The sequence below is a fragment of the Diadema antillarum genome, unplaced genomic scaffold, assembly GCF_040938485.1.
Source record: "Diadema antillarum isolate AM-2024a unplaced genomic scaffold, OU_Dant_1.0 scf00000128, whole genome shotgun sequence".
In the NCBI taxonomy this organism is placed as follows: Eukaryota; Metazoa; Echinodermata; class Echinoidea; order Diadematoida; family Diadematidae; genus Diadema; species Diadema antillarum.
The window spans coordinates 2,840,999-2,860,559 of record NW_027271017.1 but is presented as its reverse complement, the minus strand read 5'-3'; the positions used below and the strand labels follow the sequence as shown (position 1 = coordinate 2,860,559).

Sequence of the window (19,561 nt, the reverse complement as noted above, 5' to 3'; positions counted from 1 at the left end):
TCTTCCTTAAAAGGATTTTTTTTTTAAATCATTAAATTCCTTTCTTACCTGCACTTGCAACTACAGTGCACCCACTTAATTAAACTGTTCAACTGTTCAATATTGGCACCAGTATACAATGATGTAGGTGCTTTCTTGTTGGCAGGGATCTATGACTCTCGGCATATAACTTGTCGGCGTGCGCAAAGTGATTCTAATGATGTCCGGATGTCATGTAATTGCTGCTGCTACAACCCGACAAACACATGTTCTCACAGCGGGCAACTCAAACTAAGGAGGTTCATAGACTTGTCTCTCTCTGCCAAATGCGCACTCAACAACTCTCATAATATTGAGGTAAGCTGCTGCTGCAGCCCGTCAGTTAAATCAATTCAAACAGTTCAATCCTGATCACTTCGATACACTCATAATTCAGTTACAATGTACATTCACTTCTGTTATAATTCCCATCTATTCAGTTGAGTTCAGGCAACTTTGATTCAAGTGAGTTCTATTCTATCGTTCTCAATTTCGTTAAATTTAACCTATTTTTTAGTTAAAACCATGTTCTTAACCAAAAGTTTGACCAAGCTAAGTCTATGTCACTGGGGGTTGCTATGTCGATGACTTTGTAGGCCCCTACAGATTGTTAATTGCTGAAAATTCGGTTACAGCTCGTTATTCCGAAGGTTCGTTATTCCGAAGGTTCATTGTTCAATTTCATTTTCGGATTAACCAATCTTCGGAATAACACCACATATTTTCGGATTAACGAACCTTTAGGCATAGGGAATTTGAGTGTTTCGGATTAACGACCCTTCGGAATAACGAACCTTCGGAATAGCGAACCCTCGGAAGAACGAACCTTCGGAATAGCGAACCTTCGGAATAGCGAAGCTTCGGAATAACGAACAGCACCCGAAAATTCAAAGCAAACCACATACGATTAGGTACAAAAATGACTAAGGACACAAAGTTCTGACAGTAACTCGTAACAATCTTTACCATGTAAAGGTAATTTCTGATAGCCAGTAGTCACAATGGTGGATTTTTTTTTAAAGGAGCTATGCTTGACTCACCAGTCAATAAATGTTGCAAGCGTTACATGAATTCTTTTGTATTGTAACCCCTTTTCTCTGCCATAATCATTATACAAAATGCTCCTTTTTACCTATGTCATTGCTATCCCAATCTTGGTTATTATTGCTCTTAAACTTGCAGTAGATAAATGTCTCAGAAATTTGTCATGGTAGCAGATTAATTAAAAAAAAAAACTTCAAATGATGAAATATAAGTATTCCTGTATAGAATAAAACAGCAGCATAAAAACACACAAACTACCAAAAACGTACGATGCATACCCTGTTAATAAGGGTTACAGCTCGTTATTCCGAAGGTTCGTTATTCCGAAGGTTCTTTTAGTCCGAAGGTTCGTTAATCCGAAAATGTGATGAGGTTTGCTATTCCGAAGGTTCATTAATCCGTAAATGAAACAAAGCTCGTTATTTCGAAGGTTCGTTACGAACCCAATATCACTTCGGATCAACGAACCTTCGGAATAACGAGCCCTTTTTCATTTTCGGATTAAGGAACCTCTAGGTATAGGGAATTTGTGTGTTTCGGATTAACGAACCTTCGGACTAACGTACCTTCGGAATAACGAACCTTCGGAATAACGAACAGCACCCGTTGATAAGAACACCGTGTCCCACAGTGTTTTCACAATGTGTTCACATGGTTTTATATAATGCGAAAACGCTTAAAAATTTAAACCTCTGCCTGCCACATTAATTCCCTATCCAGAGGTATGCGTGGGGAATTCGTTCATATTCGACTCATTGCACACTAAGGGTTAACAGTGAGAAGATAATTTCACACTGTGGTGTGGTTTCCACACCCACGTGTTCACATACAATTGTAGTTATATTGTTTCACACTGTGCATTTATGATTCACGATGTCTTCACGCTAGTTAAGATGCTAGAATTTAATAATGTGAAAATATTTCACACTGTGTTCACACTGTGTTAACACTGTGTTTCACATTTGTTTCGCAATGTAGAGGGCTGTATTTTGTTTTTTGTTTGTTTGTTTGTTTGTTTGTTTTTTAGCAGGAAGACACTGAAGAATCATAGTTACAGTCAAAATAAACCCAGGATGTGTTTCCAATGATAGACTCATCCAACAAAAAAACTTCTCATGTGTTATGTTATTTCACCACTATCAAAAGATTACCTTCAAGGCTACTTTTGCGAGGGGGTGCTGCATAAATGTAAACCTGACGATTCTAGGACATACAGCAGTGGAAAGTAAGTGTAACATGATTTCTTCTGCACAATTCAATCCCACCGACTATTCTTCACTTATTAAGGTAATGATACACGATGTCCCGAATTACATAGGGATGCTGGAGAAGTAAACAATGATTTTCACCTAATCGATGCAAGCTGTGAGAGTGACAATCATTCCTTGCTCCATGAAAGAAAACAAATACCAAACACATCTCTCAATAGGGTATCAAAGATACGCGGGAAACGCATATTAAATTATTGTAATAATATTTTAATTTTGAGTGGATTTTCAGCGTTAATAAGGATTGATTCATACACATCGTCTTCTCCTTTGCAGTCGCACAAGACACAGACGAAAGCGAGGAATACGATGATTTGGACATACTAACTCTCTCTTCTGGCGGCAGTAAGAAGTGTTTCAGTATTTCCCGACAAATAATAATGACGATATTGATAATTTATGTGTATATGAGACCGTGCATACAAAAAAAAAAAAAAAAATACGACAAAAAATCGCAAACCCCGATTTTGGGAGGTCTTAAAATAATAACTTGACAACCTATAGACAATCTTGAGGTTATCATATTAGAACAATTCTTCTTCTTCAAAATTCTTAAGCTTGGGATTATAAAACGAAGGTGCATTTGTGTTCTCACAGTTTTTCTAGAACACATTTTGAGGGGATAGTGTGATTAGGTACGAGATGTGTCACAAAAGTTCCAGGACTTGTGTCATAAATTTATTTCAAACCTAAACTTCAAACTGACAGGTTTTTACCTTAAAAGTAATTTACCTGGAGTATGTAACTGTAATCTTAGCTCTCTGCAGCTAGAAGATTTTTCTTTCTACATAATTTTATACACATCCTTTGTTTCAGGTCGTTCAACAATGAACACAGAGCAAAGAACAACTTGAAGTTTCTGGTACGATTGGGGAAAACTCCGTCAGAAGTGCTGAGATTGCTGCAGCAATCCTCCACATCCTCTCGTCCTTCTGTAAATCTGTTGCACCATCCAACAAACATGTTTGCGTGACATCGTCTCATCTTCGTACACTTGCTGCAGCAATCTCAGCGCCTCTGAAAGTTTTCCCAACCGTACCAGAAACTTCAAGTTTGTTCGTTGCTCTGTGCTCATTGCTGTGTATATATAAATGATGCAAAAAAAAAAACAAATCTGATGACTGCAGAGAGGTAAGATCAAAGTTACATATTCCAGATATATTACTTTGAATGTGAAACCTCTTAGTTTAAAGATTGGGTTTGAAATACATCTTTTATGGCACCAGTCCTGGAACTTTTCTGACACACCTCGTATGTCTTAGAGGCATCTCTTCATTTCTTACAATTCTTTACTTTCCTTCACTTTCAACTGTAATAACTTTTGTAAGGATGATGCTACTGATTTTATAGTTGGTATTATATATAAGTAGTCATGGATAGATTCGTTTATAATACACGCTTAACTTCAGTTTAATCTGACAGTGGCCTTATTGTTGAAATGGTGCATAATTTTTCAACAAGGGTAACATTTCCACTTGATATTTTCATGATTTCTATGAAAATTCCCCCAAAACTCTCACCTATTCCGCATTTCCCCTTAAAGTTGAAAATAGCATTATCTTAATATATATATATATATATATATATATATACTGTATATGTATATATATGTATATAGATAGATAGATGATAGTGTGTATGATATGTGATATCTTGACATCTATCCGTCTCGTGAGACAATGGCATAAACCCTGAATAAAACACCAATTTATTTCTGGCTGGACCATTTCCTGCTATGACCATGATGACTATGAATAGACCAACTCTTGAAGGGCAGTATCTGCTACCCTTGCTGCAAGTGAAGGAGGTCGGCTGTGGAGATGTTGTGGGCATAGCAGCTGTCCTCTTTTTTCGAGCTTTCCTGGATTCCAGTGTCTCCTCATTTCTCAGCGTTTCCTCATGCATGTTGCCATCACGTAAGACAAGTCTCCACATTGTGCGATCTGCAGCAGCGGTGGTTTCCCACCTCTCCGCTTTCAAACCAGTTGATTTCATATCGCGCTTGCAGACGTCCTTGTGCCTAAAGTTAGGTCGACCAATAGCTCTGTAAACAGTGGCAAATTCATAGGATGCCCTTTGGGATACGACCATCAACCGTTCTGCACACGTGTCCTAGCTACCGTTATCGCCTTTGACTCAGTAGGGCAAACATGCTTGACATCTTAGGATGTTTTAGGACATCAGTGATTGGGACGTTACCCTTTCAAATTATGTGTATTATACGTCTAAAGTAACGAAGGTGGAAGCTATTCAAACGTCTTTCCTGGGTCGCATACAGCTGTGTGCTAAGGATGCAAGCTTGATAAACACAGACTTTGGTGCTTATTGTAAGCTTCCTGTTCTTTCATACTCTCTTGGACCCGGTTCAGTGTGTGAAAAGGCCGCGCTGGGCTCAGCCCGGCCTTCCTTTCACTCAATAGGCCAAATACGGTACCAAAAACGGCCGCGCATTTGGCCAGGCTCTGGATGTAAACTCGGCCGGGGCTCATCCCGGGCCCGGCCTGGCCTTTTCTCACTGTAAACGTAGACTGGACAAAATGCGGTACCAAATTGCGACCGGCGCGCTCCCAATGATAGTGGTTTGTTTACAAGCAGAGCGCCACTACGACAAAATATTGAAAGGTTTGAATTAAAAGCCCGGGCCGAGCCCTCCACTGTAAACGGACAGAATTGCGGGGCCGAGTACCGCAATTGAGACTAGGCTCAGCTCGGGCTCGGCCCAGCCCTGCACTGTAAACGGGGTATAGGTGAGCATAGCCATGACAGTGTACATGCCTTACCAATACGTTTACCCAGCTCAGCATCTAGAGACATCATGTTAGTAATTGTTTGCGTGATTCCAAGTAAGTGAAGCTGTTGACAACATCCGATTAGTAGTTGTCAATAGTGATGGAGGGTGGAGTGTCAACTCCCTGGCACACGACTTTGGTCTCCTGCAGGCTGATTGTAAGTCCGAACTCCTTGCATCCTTGCATGATTGAGAAAATCTATCCATGGTAGTTTGGAGTGCTTCTTCTGTATGAGCTGTGGATGTTGCATCGTCTGCAAACAACATTTCTCTGATTAGCACATGGCGCACTTATCGATATAAAGGGACAAAATTGTGCTAGTGGGCAATCTAACTGCTTATGGATTTTCCAGTCTGATGTAAGGATTGATTTATCCCCTGTGTCTTCTCCTTACAGCCACCAGCCAGACCTCACAAGCTACGGACGGAACTCAGAAACATTTTGCCTCTCCTACCAGTGAGGGAATGACCACACCTACTACTGTCTCTTCTGGCGGCTGTAAGAAGAGAATATTGATATTAATGTTTATAATGATATATATCTATATATTATACATATTAAATATATCATATTATATATATATATTCATATATATAATAACTAATATATAGTGTACATACAACCTCATAAAACAAACAAAAAGTCGCAAAAGTAACAAAACGATACGTGAGGACTCAAAACAGGTGAAATGGGTCAACCGTGTCAATCCTGAGTTTTTCATATTTTCTTAAAGAGTTATCCTTTTTCTACATTGCTCTTTAGTTTGGGATCATAACATGAATGGGAAAATGTGTTTTTACTAGTTTGTATACTACCTTTTTTTGGGGGGGGAGGGTAAAATAATCAAGTATGTCTTTAGAGAAGCCCCTTTCCATTTCTTGATATTCTTTGCACACTCTCCACACTCAAGTCTAATAACTTTTGAAAGGATAAGGCTACTGCTTTGAAAGTTGGCACTAATCATGGTCAGAATGTGTTAAGAGAGCATGCTTAATTTCAGCCTAATCTAATAATCTCTTCATTGCTGTTGCTCCAGCTACTTACATCCTGCGTTTTATTCCTTTCATCGCACAGCTAGCAGGGCTTGGTAAAGATTAACCACTTGAACAGACCCTGCACTTCAGAACCTCTTTTCTCAGTTCACACTCTTCGAGAGTGTGTGCCTTCTTTCCAGTATTTAGATAGGTTAAGGGAGTCCATTTGAATTTAGTTATACACTATTTTAAAGCTTACAATGTGATCTTTCAAAATTTGCCCTTAACCTTAAATCCATGTCTGGGGACTTTTTTGTTGCTTTTGTGATGCAGGGTCAAAGAGATACAGGCGTTAAAAAAAAAAAAATATATATATATATGTATATATATATATATATATATATGTACTGTATAATGGAAAGTAGAGTGAAATTAATAATGCCAGCCAGCTGGTAGGAGGGATCAACCCCGTAATCTCAATAACTTCCCTGAACTGTGCCAAACATGAGGTAAATGGATTTTATTGAAGGATCTTATCAAATTTGATAGGGATCGAGGAGAAGTAAACCACGATTTTTACCCATAGGAATTAATGCAATATGTAACCATCATTTCACGATAGATGAAAAAAAAAGAAGATACCAGACAATTTTCTAGGGCTCTTCATGATACGCAGGAGGACGCATTATTTTCTAATAATGCTTTAGTTAGGTGGATTTACCAGTCTGATATAAGGATTTATTTATCCCCTGTCTTCTCCTTACAGCCACCAGCAAGACCTCACAAGCTACGGACGGAACCGAGGAACAGTATGCTTCTCCTACCAGCGAGGGAATGACCACACCTAGTACTGTCTCTCCTGGCGGCTGTAAGAAGAGAATATTAATGTTTATAATGATATTATATATATCTATATAATATACATATTAAATATATAGTATTTTGTATTGCATATAACATACAATGTAATTACATTATACAATAACTAATAATTATATAGTATGAAATAATACGATATATACTATACAAGTGTATATAGATTATATATATATATATATATATATATATATACATATATATGGAAAGTAGAGTGAATATAACAATGCTGGTAGGACGGATCAACCCCATAATATCAAATACTCCTTGATCTGTGCTATGAGGTAAATATGTCTCATTAAATGGTCTTAGCTTAACTTTCTTGCGAAGGTGATGAAATATGTCGTTTTTACAGTGCCAAAATTAATGTGTATATGTATATATATAATGTGTATTATATATATACAGTGTATATATAATTATATATATATATATATATATATATATATATATATATATATGGATGAGAATTTTGAACGATGTACAATTGCCAATTTTTGTACCTTATGACATTCTTTCCCTTAGAACACGACAGGATGATCTAAGAAACCAGATTTATTTTTTAATGTTATCTCAAAGATTGGTAAATTTCCTTTCAGGAAATATATGGTTTGGTTGACTTTTGCCTGATATTTTTCATTTCACAAGGACTTAAAGCGCAAAAATACGGTAAAAACGCTATTTTCACAATAATTTTTGTTTTTCAAACTAATGATGTGCATTTTTAATGGTACGTGGCATCTAATATCTGATCATGTTCTGGATCTGACATATCATCATGGGTATGTACCACAAAATTATAAGAACTTTATAAGCACGTATAAGATTACAGAGAACAATTAAAATATCAAAGTCCTAAACAGACGAACGTCCGTGATGCTTTTATTTCTATCGCTGCTGCAAATTCTACTTTGTTGTCCCAACTGTAACGTATACGAAAATTTGGTGTTCCACCTAATGAACATATCCTGCAAAAATTGTACGTCTGCTGGCTGTACATGGGACGTAATATTCTTTTATGCAAAATTATACTCAGTTTTCGTCACGGACGTGCTTCCGCTATTTTCTAATAAAGATCGTAGCCCATGAAACGTTATTGGCGATATTGTTCTGAGTCGTAATCAACTAAGATCTAGCAACACGATAATATGTTTGTTTTGAGTTTCTGTCCATCCTTTGTCAAATAGGAACCGAAATTATATTTTTAGACGAACCTCCAAGAAAAAAAGAACGTCCGTGATGATTAAAACGTTTTCGAGTGGGACACCATCTTGCTTTGATGGCGAAGGTACATTTTACCTTTGGCTCTCTAGCCAAGGAGCTGCATGCCATTTTTGGAGCGGACTGAGGTTCGTCCGCAGTTTTTGGACCATGCAATTCACCAAAAACCAAGCAAATAATTAATATTTTCTCTAAAAAATTCACCTCCTGATCCCCCTCTGAGCAATACATATGTTGTAAGGATGTCAAATTTCTTATAATTTGCATTGACAATGCCTTTTCAAATTTTTGAAAGAGTTAGGAAGGCTAGGTACTCTCTGCCGATTAGTTATCCGTCCTGGAACATGACCCTAGTAGTAAAACGAACGTCCGTGACAATTCCAGCGAACGTCCGTGACGTATGCAATCCCTCCGATAGGGATAACTTGTCCCGAAAGTGTCCTGTATTCTTTAAAACTTTTGGCTCGAATAGCGACAAATAAAGTTTTACAAAGTAAACAATGAGTGTAGAGCAGTAGTTTCAGAATTTTTAAGGCGGTATATGATTATGATGAACAAACAGCTCAAAATTCACTCGCAATTTTACACTTGTTTTCCTTCTAATTATACAAAAACAGCTATTAACACTTAAAACAAAGTTATAGGAAAATGGAATTTTGCGTAATCTGTAATTTCTTTGCGTTTAAATTTCTTTCTAATGATGTTCTGGAGACAATTTGTACTGTTACAGGTTCTGAAAGTTTCGCTCACGGACGTTCTGTCCGAGAAAGGAAATTTATGACCATTACAAATACATCACTGCACATAAGATTAATGTTAGTTGAAAATATTACCAAATCACCGAGCCGCTCATACCCGAAAGTGAATAGCGTTCAGCACTCAATTTACCTGTAATAACAAACGGAAAACGTTTTTTTTCACGGATGTTCGTTGGTTGAATAAGTCAATGGATTACATAGTAGGAGAAGGAGGATCAGTGCCACTTTTTAGTGACAGGTGCTCTAAGTGTTTATCTTTTGATTATGGTAGCTGCCGTCTCAAACAGAACACATTCAGTTTTTGGTCTCCATAACGGACGTTCGCTGTAATTGTCATGATATTAAATGCCTTAATTCATTCTTATTTTTCTCTTCATGACGATTTTTCTCTTATTCCCTCAATAGCCTGAACATGCTGCGACCAAACAGAAAACAAAAACAAAACAAAACAAACCAAAACAAATCCGAAAAGTGCTACGCAATCACATTCAGGATAATGACGGAAGAAATCTGTAATGAGCATGTGTTGAATAAGAAACGGAAAAGTTTCAAAAGGACGTGGAAGCTGTTGAATGAAAATGACTGAGAAACAGAGAAGGGATCGAGCTCCAACACACAGAGAAAAGAATTGTTAGTGCACTCTCGTTATACCAAATTCCTCTGGAGAAGTTTTTGTTTGTTTGTTTATGTTTTTTATTCATCGAAATGCCGTCACAAGCGAACAAAAATCATGCAGTATACAATTATTGTCTGATGAAAGCACACAAATCCTCCGCTTATCATCACATGGTGTTGTTTTATACTCATCAATGAAAAGCAATATTCATTTGTACTTTTTTCCAAGATTTTTTTTTTCATTTTACATTTAAGAGAGAGAGAGATCGTCAATTTGTTTGTGCTTTTGTGCTTACTTTGAAAACACATGTTAAAAAAAAGTACTGATTAAGGTTGTACTTTGATACGTTCGCTCTTCCAAAGATTCGTTACTCCGATGTCAAAAGGTTTGTTATTCCAAAATGAACAAAAAAAAATTGTAGTTAATTCAGGAGGTTTGTTATTAGAAATGTTCTTCGAAAAATAGATATTAAGGATCTTTATTTTTAGGCCCGTTCTTCTAAAAGTGGAATGAGCCTGATATTCGTTTAGGTGAAAACGGTTATTATGAGGTTTTGAAATTGGAGGATTTTAGTTGTTAACTTGTTTCTCCACATTTGGATAAGCGAACATAATTTGTCATTTTCCAATTAATAAGCCTTTCGGTTAACCTTCGGAGATTCCTATCATTTACCGAATAAAAAAGCTTCATAATTATACGAACTCTCGATCAAGTTTCGTATTTACAAACTGTATGAATAACGAGCCTCCGAAATGACAAACATCCATCCAAGTTATATGGATTTATGGTGTCTTGTTATGAGGAAACTTCGCAGTATCGAACCTATTATCATTTCTGACTAATATAATAACACAAATTCTCCTCGGTAACAGTGTGTAACACATGGAGCAAACACAGAGGGATTTCTTCCTAACGTATTCGTTTGCCCTCCCCAGCTAAACTTCGTATTTCTATAACGGAGCACATTTCTGTTGTTTTTCTATATTAATTCTTTGTCATAATTTTAGCTGTGACCATGTTCGTTATATAAAAAGCAAATTTTGCATTGTAGACTTTATATAACAAGTATAGGACCTGAATATTTACTTCATGATAACGAAATTTTGATAAATATATTCGTTCTCAAGGATAGACTACGTCATTGAGATTACACGTACGTTTGTACGTTCATTTACGAGAGATGGAAAATTGTTTTCTTTGATTCCTCAGTATGAGAAGATAAACAAGCTTATATAATTGAGAATTGGTAATATCTATTCAGGATTTTGCAGAGGAGTTTGTTCTCGACATGAAATTGCTGTTTGTTGTGAGTAGAATGCGTTTCCAACTCAAGAGAGCTGCATTGTTCAATATCTTGTTTGTTCCGAACGTCCGTGAGCTACATGCGAACCTCCGTGATGAAAACTATGCTATGTTTGTTGGGTTATAGAGACTGCCCAGATGAGATATATCTTAAAAAGGTATATTATTATTTGGGAGTGAGGATTAAAGTATGGGATAGTGAAATAAGAGGTCAAAATATTGAGTTTCTGTAAAATGTGCATAAAGTGGAGAAAGTGTTTAGCGGAAGAGTAATATTTCAACAGAAATGACGAATTTAGTTAAATCATCAGTTGTCTACCATTACGTACAGGTTAAGAGTACAAGCTTTGATATTCTGCAATCACGTACACATGTCCCTTAAGATATTTCGTTAGGATTTTTAACTGAATCAGATCTTTGGAAACTATGTTAAATGGTATTCAAATGTATGTGCAGTACTATTCCTCACGGACGTTCGCTGCTCTGGACATGGTAAACTTCAGCGGTGAATAAAAACTTGTTCCTCTGGGAAAATCCTAGTATAATTGGGTTCATATTAAAGCGGGAGTTATACTCTTTCAGGTAAGATGAATGATTTGGAGAATTTCCTACTTTTTAAATTTTGCCTTGTTTTGGCTCAATTGTACATCGTTCAAAATTCTGACCCATATATATATATATAATATGTATACATAATTATATATCATACATTATGTAAATATATACATATATCTATATATATACATAAATAATTATAGAGAGAGAGAAGGAGAAGGGGAAATTGGAGTAGAGTAAACCTCTCTAGTCTGCTGGTGTTACCGACCCACTCTTTCATCTCAATTTCTCGCCTGCATCCAATGTGCCTAACTGTAAAGCATTATGGAATATTATTTAGCTTTTGTTAAAATGGTCAGAGACAAACTTTCTTCCCAAGGTGATAAACAAAATCGATTCTACAGTGCGTATAAAAAAGTTAATGCAACATAGAGTGCAGCCCATTTCTTAATTGTCACCTATGGAGACCATTGATATCTAAATGTGTTGACAACTGTCATGCATGACTGAGCATATGAACTAGAAGACAATATTGAAAGATGCAATATTTTTCCAAGTTTAAACGTCATCATGAAGGAACTATAAATGTCTCACTGACATGGATGAGCCCTGTCACTGAGTGGTCAAATAAAAGGGGATAATTAGGTACCAACGAAAAGAGGAGGAGTTTCCCTCTCCACGAAATAGTTGGCATTTATGAAAGAGTAGTCCTCTAAAGTTGGATTACTTTTTTGATACTCACTGTACAGTGTCAAACACAAAATAAAGGATATTTAATTTGGGAAGCATTTTGTGAAAGATTCACCTCTTCCACTCCTCAGAGTTAAAATAATTTAGTTGTTAAGCATGAATGCTTTCATTGACTATTTGTTTATATACCGAAGGTCGTTGTGTACCAAGATAAACTTTAATCTTGCTCCAACGGAGCTACCAATGTTTATACCAAGCGATGCTATGCTTTAATATGCATGTTTTACATTCTAGGTGGTGGGCCTGTAGAAAAAAAAAAATACAAGATATTTCGCGTGGTGCATTATTATCCAACTACGCAAGATAGAGATAGTTAAGACTACAAATGATTTCTTTTTATACATTGCCATTGAAAAAATGGAATGGTTCTTCAACCTTACCTTTAATAACTTAAGTATTGGTTTACGCCACGTGATATAAAAAAATACAACGGATACAGCATAATACTTTTATGTACAATATATATACACACACATCATACAACTGAATAGTAATAATAGTGTCACATTAGAGGAATGCACTAAATGCCAATTGCCTTGACTTTATTTAAAAATCCGAATTTTCGGGCGCCTCCCCTACCTCAGGGATTCAGTTCAATTTAAATATTTAAATTAAAATCAAGACAATATTGCATTCCTCTATATTGCATTCCTGTACTTTGACATTATTATTATCATTAGTTTTCTACTAATACGCTGAGTAGACACAATTCGTATACAAGTACTACTATGTAATATATTTTGGATCAAAATTTGTCTTCCATTGATTGGTTAAAAGAGCTTCACGTGATTGTAGGTATTTTGAACTATTTTAGAGTGTTGGTGTGTTTGACACTCCATGAAGTACTATTTGCAAAATGACGTCACTTTTATGACGACATTTTGCAAATAGTATACTATTTGCAAAATGATGTCACAATCACCCTTCTTTACAATCAAGTGTACCCGTCCGCGTCTGGTCCCGAATTCTAGTGTTCAGGTTTGCAGCGGCCATACGAGCGCTTGGATACATGCGACGGGCAACTCTGGCGGTGCCACGGCTACTACGTTTTTCAATTTCCGATCTCTCGCACTGTTGCGTATTGCAGGTGCTGCGCTGCCGCCGCAGTGCGGCTAAGCCTAGGGCCTATATAAAATGATTTTCACTTTTTATTCAAATTTTTGATCCAAAATATAAAACAAATATACTTTGCCTAGTTTCGAGTTTCTTGTTAAAACTATGGGCCTCGGTGACTCCAAACTAGTACTATTCACTTCGGGGCTGCGCCCCTCAGTGAATAGTACTAGTTTGGAGTCACCTCTGCCCATAGTTTTAACAAGAAACTCTCAAGGCCAAGTATATTTGTATACTATATCATGCATATTGTAAATCCTATACGAGGACTGTTACGATGCTGTGCCAGCATACACAATATTGATATGATTATGTATTCTACCGTATTGTACTTTATTTTTCGACATTACAAGGTATACAAGCAAAGATATATTAAATGTAAATTGATACTTTATAAACGGAAGGATGATCCTACTTGGTGCTCCTAAGAGAGCTATTCATAGAGGGGTCTATAAGAAATAGAACTCCATTCCTGCTGAAATGATTCGATTGAATTAGTATTGACACTCCTGAATTAAGGTTAAAAAAATATTCAGTCGTTTAATGCTGGAACACTAATTGCATCGCACAGCGATTAGGCAAGCTGTTGTGACGTCCTGAATGTACGTCGACTTCCTCTTCTCATGACCTTTTTGTTTTGTGATTATTTGATGGAGTTTGCTCGGATTTTCTTTGTGTGTGACCGGGGGCCCGTTTCATAAAATTTGTCATCGGTCACAACTGCCACATATTATCTATGACAAATTTGCTCTCAGCCATTCAGATGCAAGGATTTCAGAAGCATATAACATCTATGGCAACTTGTGACTGATGACAAGTTTTATAAAACGGGCCCCGGGTTTGTATGTTTGTTTGTTTGAATATGTGTCTGTCATTGTACCATTGTTTTACTTGTACCTCTTCGTTTTATCCCTTCTGATTTTTTGTGCCCACTCGTTCATGTATATGCACGTAGGCAAAGACTTTAATATTTTTCTTTTACTCAGGAAACTTGCTAATTGTACAAGCTCTGTTTTGTGTGTGTATGTGTGTGTGTGTGTGTGCACGTTCCCTCCGTATTCCCCTATATTCCTTATTATATCCCTCATGTAAAGCTTCAAGCCATAGGATTGTACAGAGCACGAACATGGTGTAGTTTTATTAGCTAGATACGAGCAGCTGGATGCGGTGCAATTGGTTACCAGCCAGAGGGATATAGTACTTTTGGGAATCCACGATCTGCACCCAATCGTGATCGTGTGATCGATATCGACATTTCTCACCTAAGAATGTATGCAGTGCGCGTAGTAGCGATACTTTTGAGCGACAGTCCTGTGCGTGGCTTGTAGCTAGCGCTAGCAGCGCTTTGAAATTGCGCGACGGCATTACAGAAATCTGTCGTGCGATGGCGTGTGTAGTGTGTGTAGACCATTCGTTAGTGTGATCAATGCAGTTCAGCTCATTATTGACAAATTAAGTGACTGCGCTTCAAGTAACGGAAGAATGATTGCAGCAGAAGGACACCATATCAGATCAGGTACGAATTAGGAATAAACTAAAAGCGATTTTGAAGATGATGTGGGTAACCAAGCCGCTTTAGACCTACTTCTAACGCTTAACGTAGTCCTGGACCTCCTCGATCTTTCGGAGTTTTGCACGCTGTAGTGTAGCTCGTGTGTAGGAACCAATGGTCTCGTTCGCTACGCGCTGCACGCACTGCTGCTGCACTGCCACTGCTAGTAGAGTGCTACGGCCTAACGTTAGATTTAACGTCAGGAAACCTGCACATTTTCCAAAAGGGAACCATCATCACTCTAGTAAAATGCTCGAGAGTGATATAAAACAAATATCGACTGCTTTATTTCGGGCCATGGTAAAACTATTTGACCTCGGTGATTTCTCAACAGTGCCATGTCCCTCGACTCCGTCTCGGGACATAGCACTGTTGAGAAATCACCTCGGTGCAAATAGTTTTACCATCTCCCTCTGCAGCAGTCGATATTTGTATACTAGCTACGGGTATTTAAACTCACAGTAAATCCATGATGATCAACTATGTAAATCACGTGTATTTGTTTGTGCTTGTAGGATTGTGCAGCTGTACATGTGCTATCCCTTCGTATTACCATTGTGCGTGTTTTGTTTTGTTTTGTTGTTTTTTTGCATTTGTATCAGTGTGTACAAATGGATTATGCTACTTTAGAATCATTTGGTATCATTTAGATGAGGAAACAAATGAATTAAAAGGAATGAAATGAAAATGAGAAATGCAAACAAACAGTTGAAAAGGGTAATGTATAATCTTATGACACCTTCTTCTAAAATAACAGCCTTGAGTCATCTACATTTACGTACTTTTAGTCCGCTTTGGAAGTGTTCATCGGGTCAGAAACATAAAATACTAGTATTTTTACTCATACACCAAATGGATGCTGGAACAAACATTTTCCCTTGTTTAGTTTAGCCGCTGCTCATGTGACCTTTTCCCTTTTCTGACTCGGTATCGCTTCGTTTTGATTACTTTTATTTTGAAGACACATTGAACAGGACGATTACATTTGCCCAGGATCTAAAAAATCGGTTGATCTTGTCAATTTCCTTTTACAGATAAACAAGGTAACCCTACACTTGTGGTAGTCATAGTGTGTCTGATCGTCCTAGCTGTCGTCTCAAGTTTGGTGTTCTTCATGTTGTGGCGAAAGTAAGAACAAAATAGTGTTTCCAAATCTTCAGTGTGCGTTCGCTCCGCTTTCACTACCACATACTGATTTTGTTTTGTGTGTGAGATTTTTTTTTAAAGTCAGGATAACCATGAATGTAAAGTCTTCCATCCACTCTTTTAAGATTTCACAGAAATGCTCTTGTCCATTTTGTTTGTCAAAAAACAAAATCATCCCTTTTTTTTCAAATAGAATAAAACAATTTCCGTGCCTGTGAAGTTCAAAGTAATCTTAAAGAAAGACTTTTTTTTTTCATTCTACTTTCAGACGACATAACCTACCGGAGGGCGTAAATATCCCTGCGACTGCAGAGAGGAAAACGCTGGAGAATGTAGATATAATTCAAAGCTCCGAAGGTACAAATCTACCAGTATCAAACGATCCTTTGACTGCCAGAGTCTACTACGAGATACAAGAGCAGGACATCCACCTACACTTAAGGTCAAAGGAGCATCATGAGTACAGTAACCCGGGGGAACGGCAAGAGAGGGCCCCGACTGCTGGCATCGTTGTTAGTCCCTACAAAGGCCTCACTCCAGATTCCGCATCGAATACGATCTCGAAGGGTGTAACATCGACACAAGTTGGCATGACAAAGCAAGGTCCTGAGGATAAGAAGCAAGCAACGGCTTCTCCAAGGATAGGAGAACATGGGTATTTGGAGCCGAGGCACGATGACCACAGCTACGTAACCCTTGAACCCGGTGGCGTATCTTATGGTTATCATCCCGCGACGACCAACCTAAGCTCTACTGGTATCTTTGGTGAAGACGATGAGTACTCACTTCTTAACCAAGGTGTTCCTGGTACTTTTGGAATATCTACAGGAGCAGAAAAGTCAAGCGACAAAGGCCAGGACCAAACTCAAGATTCATTACAAGAGAATGACTGCGATATACTTTCAACTCCGGCACCAAATGCGTCGGCTTACGAAGAACCTATGACGAAAACATCTTGTTCCCCCAAAGGGTCGGCTCAAGCATCATTGGATAGAGATGATGATGGATACGAAGAAACTCAGATTAATTCACTATCTATGGCTAACCCTGAGACCTACGATGCGCTGCAAAGGCCCGCAACATCTAAGGTTGCACAATCTACAAACACTAAGATTGACAGTGGTGGCGATGACGAGTTGTCCACTGCAGACGGTAATTCTCCAAATGACTACCAAACTTTGGAAATGCTCGCTTCTGCTCCGGAGGCCGCTGATGATGACTCACAAGATTATCAACATCTGCAGCGACCTTTTGGCAAGAAACCTACTGCTTCTTGTGAGGACTTCGGTACTGCGGATGTAAACGAGTACGGGACACTTCTGAAGCCTTAATTCTCCAATACCCACGGATACCCCTGGAACACTCCGTCAGAGCCAGACGCCTTCAAAGGTCGCATTGTCCACTCTAGAATCAACGGACCACTTTCATGAAAAAGGAACGACTAGAGGCCGAATCTTGCCGGTAATTCTCTCAATGATTCTCAAACTCTGGATTTGCCCGAGTCCAGTCCAGACGCTGACAATGACAAATAATAATATCGTCAATTTTCGACACTGGAAGGAAAATTGTATTTCGAGTAAAATCCCTTTAGCTCAATTAATTACAAAAAAAAAAAAATACTGATAACAATATCTTTTGAGTCTTGTACTTATCAAGGTTTACTGAACCGGTGAAAGTCTCTTTATCCAGAAACCTTTTTTCATAGAGACATAACAGATACAGGACATGTAACTTAAACGCATTTAGCGATATTCCTACATTGTTTACATTATTTTTTTTTTATAATTACAAAGCAAATAAATTTGATGAGGATGGTAATAACAAGTCCCGAGTGCATACTTCTAAACTCTTTTCTATTAACCACGTGAAAATGAAAAAGTGCGGCATGTTAGAACACTTTTTACACGTGAGAATCTAAAAGTGATAACGGTCGAAAAAAAATCGTAGCAAACATTGGTAGAAAAAAATAGTTTCATTTTAATACATACCTATCAAGAGGATGCTGAAACACATATGCACATCCTTTTCTACGCTCAACAGATCAACAGAGAAAGAGTATACATGTAATTTCAGGCAGCTTGGTTGGTAGGGTAGATCGAAGTTGATGATATGCCTTCAGGGATCAAGAAATAGTTGTGGATGAAAGAATCAGTAACTTCAAAGGCTCTATTCTTTTTCGTTTTAGCTCAAATGCTCAAGTGAAGAAAAACAAAAACACAAATAAGCAATAACACTTCTTAAAAAGTATGCTAATGAGCCAGCAAGGGCGAAATAATAAGAAAACGCAATAAAACCAAATTGACGAAATCAATATTCAATAATTATCTCAACACTTCATCAGCAAAGCCCTGGTAAATACTTGCATTGTTTAATATCATAAACTGTCGTTGCTTTAGTGATAGAATAATTAGTATCATTACGTTTAGCCTACATGTAACAAATTTTGTACATAATATGTTGTTTTTGAAGTTTATATACCCACGTTGCCATGTATGTCGCAAGAGAAAATGCCAAATGTTGAGGCATTAGATTACATTAATAAGGAGAGAGAATAAATATGTAAATACTTTTGTGTATGATTCATTTTTAATGTTAAATAATTATGTGCAGTTGTCAAATTGTAAACCTATATTTGATCTCTCAGCGTCATAGACACGCTGTCAATGTGTTTCTTCTTTTCGATTAAAAAAAGAGGAACTAAATTCATTAAAGAAAATTTGACTTCAATAAACACGTGGATTGTGTGAATGCAGTGATATTGGTACAACACATAAGTGACGTTTAAGGAAATTAGGCAATCCGTTTAAACGTAATGAACATTTAGTGCTTAGGTTCGCCAGATTGCTGGATGAAAAGATCACAAGATATATAAGATCACGATATTTATCATGAAAATACAAACTCCAGGAACTTCACGATATTTTCAATCTTCTAGCAGAATGAAAAAAACACTTAACCCTTCCCCCCCCCCCCCCATTTCAGGAAACGTGGGAGGTTCGGATGAATCAATGTGAGATTGACTCATCCCTTAAACGTAATGTCATTAGCGATTTGAGGGAATGTGCAGTTCATTGAAAACAAAATGTGGAAGTTCCTTTTTATCTTCTTCGAAAAAAACATAACTTCACTGACAGCGAATGATGTGTTCAACTATTAAATTCTGCGTTCACTCTTCCATATATAATTAGTGATAGTTTTTGTGAATGTAGAAAATCTGCACATTACGTAATCAGAAAAGAGTGACATCACGCCAAATGACTTACCTATTAATATTACTGTATTTAGAATAGGCGACACATTTTGTCTTTTATCAATTCAGTTTACAAAATCAGAGGAAGACCCGATTGCATTGTTTTCTTTTACTTCAATTGAACAAACATTATTGCGTGCGTTGTATTGATGTATGCTGTATAATTTGAAACGTATATTGTAATGTATGTGTCATGTGTAGCTGAGACAATAAGGACGATTAAGTTATAACATTTATCTTATTGCTTTGTATGAGGCTCACGCAAATAAACGAATTTGATGTCTGCACGACTTCCGACTGCAACAGATGATGTGTTTTTTTTTTCCTTC

General features: G+C 37.4%; 1 long non-coding RNA gene across 1 annotated transcript; it reads left to right on the top strand.

The window, feature by feature from the left end:
* The first annotated feature begins 2,136 nt into the window (after positions 1–2,136).
* On the top strand, positions 2,137–5,591 carry LOC139720407 (uncharacterized). Its single transcript, XR_011710165.1, has 3 exons — positions 2,137–2,287; positions 2,607–2,675; positions 5,516–5,591. It is a non-coding gene; the product is annotated as an uncharacterized lncRNA (long non-coding RNA).
* Positions 5,592–19,561: the final 13,970 nt, after the last annotated feature.